At 41.0% G+C, this 9088-nt stretch overlaps 1 pseudogene; it reads left to right on the top strand.

Moving 5' to 3' along the window:
* The first annotated feature begins 6609 nt into the window (after positions 1 to 6609).
* On the top strand, positions 6610 to 7093 carry LOC117090342 (annotated as a pseudogene).
* The last annotated feature ends 1995 nt before the right edge of the window (positions 7094 to 9088 follow it).

A 9088-nucleotide genomic window follows, 5' to 3' on the forward strand; every position in this document is an offset into this window, starting at 1 on the left:
ATGCATCTGAGCCTCTGTCCCACTTGTTCCCCTCCTCCACTTGTCTAAATGGACCTTATGATCAAGTCCACCCAAACATTACACAAGGGAGGTGACACACAACTCTTGCATATGTGACAATTCTGTTATTCTTTATAGCCACCTGTCTTTCATGCTCTGATCTCCTATCAAGTTCAAAGGAAAGAAAGAAAAGAGACAATCAGAAGCTGAGGTGGATGGACACTGTGCCAGAGAGAGATGTGCCAGGATAGAAGCCAAGAAAATAAGAATACATTTATGGCAGTATGATTTTACCGTAGTGAGTGGTCACACAACAGTCCTCTGTAAACTTCAGGTCACAATATATGAAAAGTCCTACCACATTGAGGGGGAGGACGAAGGGGAGTGGGAGGCAGGAGGAGGTTGATTCCTACATCATTGCATTCTCAAATGATTCTGACACTCAGTAGGACATCCAAGAAGGATGTACAGTAGTAACCCCTTACCTGTCTCTCACTCCTGTGGTTTCAGTTACCTGTGGTCAACCATGGTCTGAAAATATTAAGTGGAAAATTCCAACATAAACAATTCATAAGTATTAAACTGTGTGCCCGCCCTCCCCATCTTACCCAGGATGTGAATCCTCTGTCCAGCATCTCCATGCTGTCTACCCTCCCTGTCTGTAATTTACTTAGTAGATTTCTTGGTTAACAGATCTGTTGTCATGGTATCAGAGTGCTTGTGTTCAAGGCACCCTTACGTTACTTCATAATGGCCCCAACCACAAGAATAGTGATTCTGGCAACTTGGATATGCCAAAGAGAAGCCATAAATAGTCTTCTTTACATGAAAAGGAGGAGGCTCTCAACTTAATAAGAAAAAAAGAATTGTATGCTGAGGTTGCTAAAAGATACAGCAGAAACAAACCTATCTGTTAAATTGTGAAGAGGAAAAAAAATGTGTGCTAGTTTTGCTGTTGCCCTTTAAACTACAAAACTCTGGGCACAGTGCATGACGAGTGCTCAGTTAGGTTGGAAAAGGTATTAAATTTGTAGGTGGATGTGAACAGAACTGTGTTTGATTGGGTTCCTACAATCCGTGATTTCAGGAACCCACTGGCTGTCTTGGACCATATCCTTCTTGGATAAGGGGGACTATTGTACCCTCGAAGCAGAGTTTAAAATTACTGTCGGGCAAAGTTACTTTCTGACTAAGATATTTCACTGACAACTAGAAAATTTTCAAATTAACCTGTGGGTTGGTCCCACTGTAAGTGGGTAAACAACATTTTACAATAGATGTTTTCTGGGCTTTCTCTGTCAAAAATGCAGTAGGCAAACCAGGTAGAACAAGAACCAATTATAGGAGAAAGCTCCCAGGGACACTAACAGATGAAACAGGAATATGACTCATACAATATGAAAGTGTCAAGGGATCTCAGTTGTCGCCCAAACACCGTTGAGAAAGATATGGCCCTGTTTAGGCCATCAGGTTAGATAGTGATAAAGCCGAAACTGAAGCCTAAGCACTCAGGGCTTCTGGTCCAGTAGGCCTGGTAGGTACTTTCTCACATCAGAGGAATTTATTATTATGAAAAGGAAATGCTTCCTGTGATAAATCGTTAATATACTTCTAAAATTGTTTTTTATCAAAAAGGATGAGCTTTGAGATGATGAAACAAATTCTAAGCATATAAATGATAACATCCAACTGTTTGTTGTATAACCACATTCCTAAGGAATTTGCAGAGTGACAAATGACTTCACACAAACATTTGTTTCTGGCTGCACACTTTCTTAGTGGCTTTAGAGAAAATGTTGATTCAAGAATGCAAAATAGACTGATGATCTGAATTGGCTGGGAATGAGAAAAATCTTATATAAATGACTGGATCAGAGAATAAGGTAAATGTTTACGTAACACCCTTTCCCATCTGAGGGGAACAATATGGGCCGCCTAGTCCAGGAAACGCTCCCTTGGAGTGGAGGGCTGCTCTGTTTGACTCTGGACATACTTGCAAGGAAGGGAGAGCAACAGTCAGGCCTTCCTGATCAGCAATTAAAATGGGCAGGAAATTAGCAAATTAATGTACCCATCATCTCACATAGTTGGCAGGTGAGAGCTCTGGAAGCAGATTGAGGTGAAAAGTGCACTGCACAAGGCATCAGAGGACCTGGGTTCCAGTCCTAGCTCTGTCACCATTGTTCAATTGTGTCACTATGGGCAAGTTACTTAACCTTTCTGGTTGGACTTCAGTTTCCTTCTCTGTAAACGGAGAGCATTGGACTACATCTTCTCCAGCTCTTCTTTTGTCCAAGGATCCCTATTCAAATGCCTACAGCAATCATTCTCAGCATAAAGGAATTTTGTGGCCCCCATCCAAAGGACATTTGGCAATGTCACACTGATTGTCACAACAGAGGGGAAGGTGCTACTGGCATCTGGTGAGTATAGACTAGGGATGCTGTTAGACATCCCAAAATCCACAGGACAGCCTCTCCACAACAAAGAATTATTCAGTCCAAAATGTCAACAGTATGGAAGTTTGAAAACACTAACTGAAGGGACAATATAATGATGAGCCCATTTCAACCAGTCATTATCATGTTGCCAAACTTTCAGCTTTTTAAGAGAACTTGAATTTTTGGATTTGTATGTAAATATCCCAAATTTAAAGTATAGCAACATGTCAATTTTTTAAATAAAACACGCTAGGGGCCAAATAAAACAGGGCTTCAGGACAAATCCTGTCTGCAGGCTGTCAGTTTGTGGAATCTTATTTAGCCACATACTGTCCAAGTAATTAATGTAGTTTTGCTGAAAGCATGGATTCCTCCATCTGCATCTGGTTATCTGAGCTAGAGCTAAGCAGGTCAAGGTTAATCCACATTGTGCTCATGCACATGTGTGCGATGTAGTGGAAAAAACACTAAATGAAACATCCAGAGATGTTACTGCTTACCATCTGTGTAATCTTGGAGTAGAAGTCATTAAATTCTCTGAATAACAGGGTCTCCATTTTTAAGGAGGATATCATTATAGTCACTGTCTACTTCTCCAGTTTGTCACAGCATAATAGTATCTTGGAGCAGGAAGGGGCTTTAGAAATCACCCAGTATGCAATTATACCCAGAGAAGTGGTGTGACTTTGCCCACAAGCCCATGGTCAGTTAATAGAAGACCTGGGCTTGAAAGCCAGGTGTCTTGACTCCATGTCCCGAGTTCCCTGAAGAGAGAAGAAGGAGGGTGATGGCGGAGAGTGCCAGATGTGTCTCTCAACACAGGCTATTCCAGATGTGGTCCACCCGCACATGGCCTTCCAGTTGTGCCTAAATAACACCAGATGTGATCCGAGGATTAAATGTGAAGGGATGGGAAAGTGCTCTGGAGCCTGTAAACTGTTAGCCTGTCTCCCAAATGTAAGGATGGTGTTAGTATTAATTTGTCTCTGCTGTATGGCCACAGGCAGCTCTTGGCCAACAGCAGTGTGAGTGCCTGGTACTGGTCATAAGAAGGCCTGAGTCACAGCGTGTGGCTGGCTCAGAGCACAGTTTACTCACAGAAAACCAGGCAAAAGCAGATCAGTAACATCACTATGGCTGCTGAAAGGCAGTGTTGTCACAATGCCATGAAGACGGAAAGGTAAGTTGCCATTATTAATTAACATGAGATAATGGCATTAAAAGATGTCAACCAAGGTTTATAGACATCAAAATCTCTGCACTCCTGCCCTGTCTTCTCCAAGCATCTCTTATACTTTCCTGCCTGAGACTTTTGTTCTCCCTCCATGTGCTGGGGTTCTTACCCCCTTCCCTGTGCTTACTTAAAAGCCTCCATCTCTCAGGGCAGGACAGGACAGAAGATCTCTCATTGAGCCTTCACCTGAATGAAGTGTGTGCTTGTGCCCACAATTCTACCACACAGGTGACTTTCCTGTCTTATGCCAGGTCAGGGACCAACCAGCACATTTTGTCCTGATGCAGGTGCAGCCAACTCCTGTTGTTGGCTTTAAGTTCTCAGAGTTAGTTCCATCTTTGTTTAGCATGTTCATTGTAATTACATGGGAGAGACCTCAGTTTTTGTATCAACTTTCAGCATTTTTTTTCTTCCTTAAATATCACAGTTATTTCATGTCAAAACTTCTCCCAAGTCTGTGTGAACATCACTAGTAGTTGTGCTGTCTGTGGCAGAGAGTGAGACAGAACATGCTGATGTTGCAGCTGCTGCCATGTACTCGGCTGCTCCAGAAGGTTTTACATTTTTTAATGTAATGATAGAGTTTTCAGTTACTTACAGGATGTAATTATAAATACATATTTGCAATAGAATCAGCTCGATGTGCTTACTTTTCCATTAATAGAACACTCTGCACTTTTTGGAATGCATGTACCAACCTTTCCTTAAAGCTCAGCTGAAACTTTAACTCCCTGTTAGGCTTTCCAACCAATATCTTTCTCCTCTAATTTTCCTTAGTTCTGTCTGCTCCACTCATTAAGGCCTATAGACCCTCTCTTACTGTTTCTAACCGTTTATGTGTGCTTATATGCTCCTTGAAGGAAAGAAGATTCACCTACCCTTTCTTCTTCTACCTAATACAAACTACTCACCTCACAAAACAGTCAATAGTTCTTATTTGTATCTACATTGTGTAGCTTAGTGTTCATTGTTGCCGGAGTTTGTGAGGGCTGGGCACCTAAGACACAGTATCTCACCTCCCAGTTAGAGTGATGAACATTTAGAAAAATAAGACAAGGAGGTGAAGAGATAAGAGATGAGTTACTAAAGATGAAGTTGGAAGACACAACTCAGAACGAGGCGGTTGGGTGTCCTCATTGTCCACTGAACTCAGTGGTGGTAGGTGGTACTTGGTGAGAGCTGCCTCCTGCAGATGGGGAGAAGGCTGACCCCACGGAGTGGTGGAGCAAGGATTTTCATGTAGACAACTCACTCCCAAAGGAAGAGGGATAGAGGTATTAAACTTAATCATATTCATTTCAAATCGACCAATCCGAAAATTAGTCTAGCCGCTTTGAGGCAGAGTGGGTGAAGGGACAGAGAGAAGTCAGGAGCCTTATACTTATAAGTTCCATCTGCATGGAAGGTCACATAAGAAGTGGGGAAGGACTGCTCCTCCTCAACAATTATTTTTAAATATTTAAAAATCTATCAAATTTTGAACATGCCTCATTCAAACCGAGGTAAATCCCAACACAATCTTCTGAAGTTATCCATCACTCATGAAACAACAAAAAGAAGAGTGATTTTATAACATCATAAAATGCTCATGTTACTAAGGATTTGATATGGTTTGGCTGTGTCCCCACCCAAATCTCATCTTGAATTGTAGCTCCCATAATCCCCACATCATGGGAGGGACCCGGTGGGGGGTAATTGAATCTTTATGGGAGTGGATCTTTCCCATGCTGTTCTCATGATAGTGAATAAGTCTCAGAAGAGCTGATGGTTTTATAAAAGGGAGTTCCCCTGCACACGCCCTCTTACCTTTTGCCATGTGAGAAGTCCCTTTGCTCTTCCTTCATTTTCCACCATGATTGTGAGGCCTCCCCAGCCATGTGGAACTGCGAGTCCATTAAATTTCTTTCCTTTATAAATTAACCAGTCTCGGGTATGTCTTTATTAGCAGTGTGAGAACAGACTAATACAGGATCAATACACCAATGCTTTGTAATCTGTTCACTGGGCTCAATCCTTTCTTTCCTTATGACTGCATAAATATGACCTACCTATAATTCACCCCCCACCTCTCCAGAGACTGGAGGAACTCCCTAAGTATGAATGAGGCCTGTTCATCTCACAGAGACTGGCAAGAAGGATGATATCTGTCTAAGAGGTTAATTAGGCCAATTCAGGCAATAAATTCAAACCTATGCCCAGGATTTTTTAGGATAAGGGAGCCACTTAAGTTTATAAGGTAGTAGGCTAATGTTTATAACTTAGTACTTGATGCTTTCTTCTTCTTCTTCTTTTTTTTTTTTTTTGAGACAGTGTTTTGCTATGTTGGCCAGGCTGAAGTGCATTCGTGCCATCATAGCTCACTGCAGCCTCAAACTCCTGGGCTCAAGTGATCCTCCCGCCTCAGCCTCCTAGGTAACTGGGATCACAGGCATGCACCACTACACCCAGATAATTTTTTATCTTTTGTAGAGACAAGGTCTCCTATATTGCCCAGGATGGTCTCAAACTCCTGAGCTCAAGAGATCCTCCTTCGTCAGCCTCCCAAGGTGCCACCACACTGGCCTCTTATTCCTAATAGTTCCAAGAATATGCTTAGAGTTTCAAAAATAATGCTAACAGGATGTGTCCTGTGGTGATAACCTTTATGGATAAACAGTGAAATTTCCCAATAAGTAGGTGTTGATTTCAAAGAGTGGAGGAATAAAAAAGGGCATTATATCTTGGAAAGAAAAGTAGAACTGGGGGCAAGAAACAAGGTTAGGAACTGGGATAGACAGGACTTTGCTTATGAAGCCTTAACTTTGAGGATTTTTTGATTATGGAAATATTAAGTGGATGGCCAACTTTTTTTCCCACATTATATCAGAATTCTCTTTGGTTTCGCCTCGTACTTAAGAATAGTCAGCTATGGGAGCCGTGGCTTATGGTGCAGACATGGCCAAGTCCAAGAACCACACTACACACAACCAGTCCCGAAAATGGCACAGAAATGGCATCAAGAAACCCCAATCACAAAGAAACCCCAATCACAAAGAAACCCCAGTCACTAATCTCTAAAAGGAGTGGATCCCAAGTTCCTGAGGAGCATGCACTTTGCCAGCACAACAAGAAAGGCCTAAAGAAGATGCAGGCTAACAATACCAAGGCCATGAGTGTACATGCTGAGGCCATCAAGGCCCTTGTAAAGTCCAAGGAGGTTAAGTCCAAGATCCCAAAGGGTATCTGCCACAAGCTCGATCGACTTGCCTACACTGTCCACCCCAAGCTTAGGAAGTGTGCTCGTGCCTGCATTGCCAAGGGGCTCAGGCTGTGCCCGCCAAAAGCCAAGAATCAAACCAAGGCCCAGCCTGCAGCTCCAGCTTCAGTTCCAGCTCAGGCTCCCAAAGGTGCCCATGGCCCTACAAAGGCTTCAGAGTAGAGATCTCTGTCTGCCAATGTGAGGACAGAAGGACTGGTGCGATCCCCCTGGGCTGTCGTCTGCATGGGGCTGGTGTCTTCCTGTACTATTTGTACAAATAAACCTGAAGCAGGAAAAAAAGAAAGAAAACAAGAATAGTCAACTACATGTGTATAACTTTGTGAGGTGGCAGTAAAGAGAGTAATGGCAGAACCGTCAATGATAGTGAGGCTTATCCCATGCTCAGTCACCACCTCCTTGACCATCTCCTGCTCCACAGAAGCCTTTGAAGATGTGGCAGTGCCACACTAAGGAAGAGAGCGGGAATCTATGTATCTCAGATGAGTGGTAATTAGTGATGCCTCAGAAACAAACATGAACTAAATTGCATAGGGAAGTGATTCTTAATGGGGAGAGAAAAGTGGCCTTTAAGTTATTTATGGAAAAGGCACAACTGTCGTAATAATACAATCATCTATTTCCTTGCACACCATAGAAGGAGCCATTTCATTACATTTGCATATGTTTTATAAACAAACATGGATACTAACCATCAGCCAAGTAAGAGATGCTCAGCGATTCTTTCATCAAAACATATTGTGGAGTTGCTTCCTTTTCCTAATTTGTTTCTATGAATAATCTGTAGAGTTGTGCAACATGCACATGACACATGGAAATCAGAGTTATGACTTTTATGTAGACCACATTGTTTTTTTGCCTGTAAATTGCCTCCAAATGGCTTGAAAGAAATACTGCTTTGTAGTTTAATTCAACCAAGAAGGGCTACCTGAAAGCATTTACACCTAATATTCAGTAGAGCCTATTTCAGTGATCCTCCATCACGCCATGGAGACAGGCTCTATCAGTTAGGGTTTCTGCCTAAGGAACACTCCCACTCGGGTATAAGAGAGTTTAGAAGTCTTGTGCTGAAAAGGTACAGGAAGAAAATACAAAAGCCAACTGATTGGAAGAAATCTGCAGCATCCTAAAAGTCACTGTAATTAAAACACAGAAGTTTGTAATTATTCTGCAGGAAAACAACATACTAAGAAAGGCACACAAATACGAATGTGGTTTCCCAAGGCCTTGCTACATTAATTCAAATTGACTTGGGCAGATATGAAATCCTCAGATGGGCTGAAAATTAGTTGGAAGGCTTAAAACAAAAGAAAATACAATATAATTCGGTGGAAAGAGTAGCCGATTTGGAGTCACTGGAATATGGTCAGTTCTGCCATTGACTAACTGACTGACCTTTGGTAATTCATGGAATTTCTCTGTGACTCAAATTTTAAACTGGAAAACAGGATATTATTACTTAACCTTGGGTTAAAAGAATGTGTGCAAAGGTTATTTTGTTTTCAAAGGCTATTCCCTTCCACACCTCTTTCCTACCTCTGCACAGGGACAGACAACCCCCACCTCACTTCTCCACCAGGAACCTGCTTCATTTTCCTTTTTATATTCAAATTATTACTTATAAGCTTCCTAGCTTACAAATTTTGTTTTTTATGTTTCCTAAAGTCAGCATTCAATATGGTATCTTATTTATTTTTAAAAATATAAATATATTTATAAATAGACATTTTATTTGGATGATCTTTTCTATAAAATCATATTTTTTCTCATCTTTAGTTTTAAATTTTTTAGTTTTTGATATTTTGACTTTTTTACATATATTTTTAAGTTTTGTATTTTTAATTATTATGGGTATAGAATAGATGTGTGTATTTATGGGGTACATGTGATATTTTCATATAGTCACACTATGTGTAATAATCAAATCAGGGTAATTGGGGTATCCATCACCTCAAGCATTTATCGTTTGTAGTAGGAACATTGTAATTCCACTCTTTTAGTTATTTTAAAATAACAATAAATTATTATTATTGACTGTAGTCATCCTGTTTTTAATCTTATTTTTAATTGATAATAACTATATATGGGGTTCAATGCTATATTTTCACACATGCTTACATTGTGGAATGACTAAATCAAGCTAATTACTGAATCCGT

This window comes from Trachypithecus francoisi, unplaced genomic scaffold (genome assembly GCF_009764315.1).
Source record: "Trachypithecus francoisi isolate TF-2019V2 unplaced genomic scaffold, Tfra_2.0 Lachesis_group11, whole genome shotgun sequence".
Lineage (NCBI taxonomy): Eukaryota > Metazoa > Chordata > Mammalia > Primates > Cercopithecidae > Trachypithecus > Trachypithecus francoisi.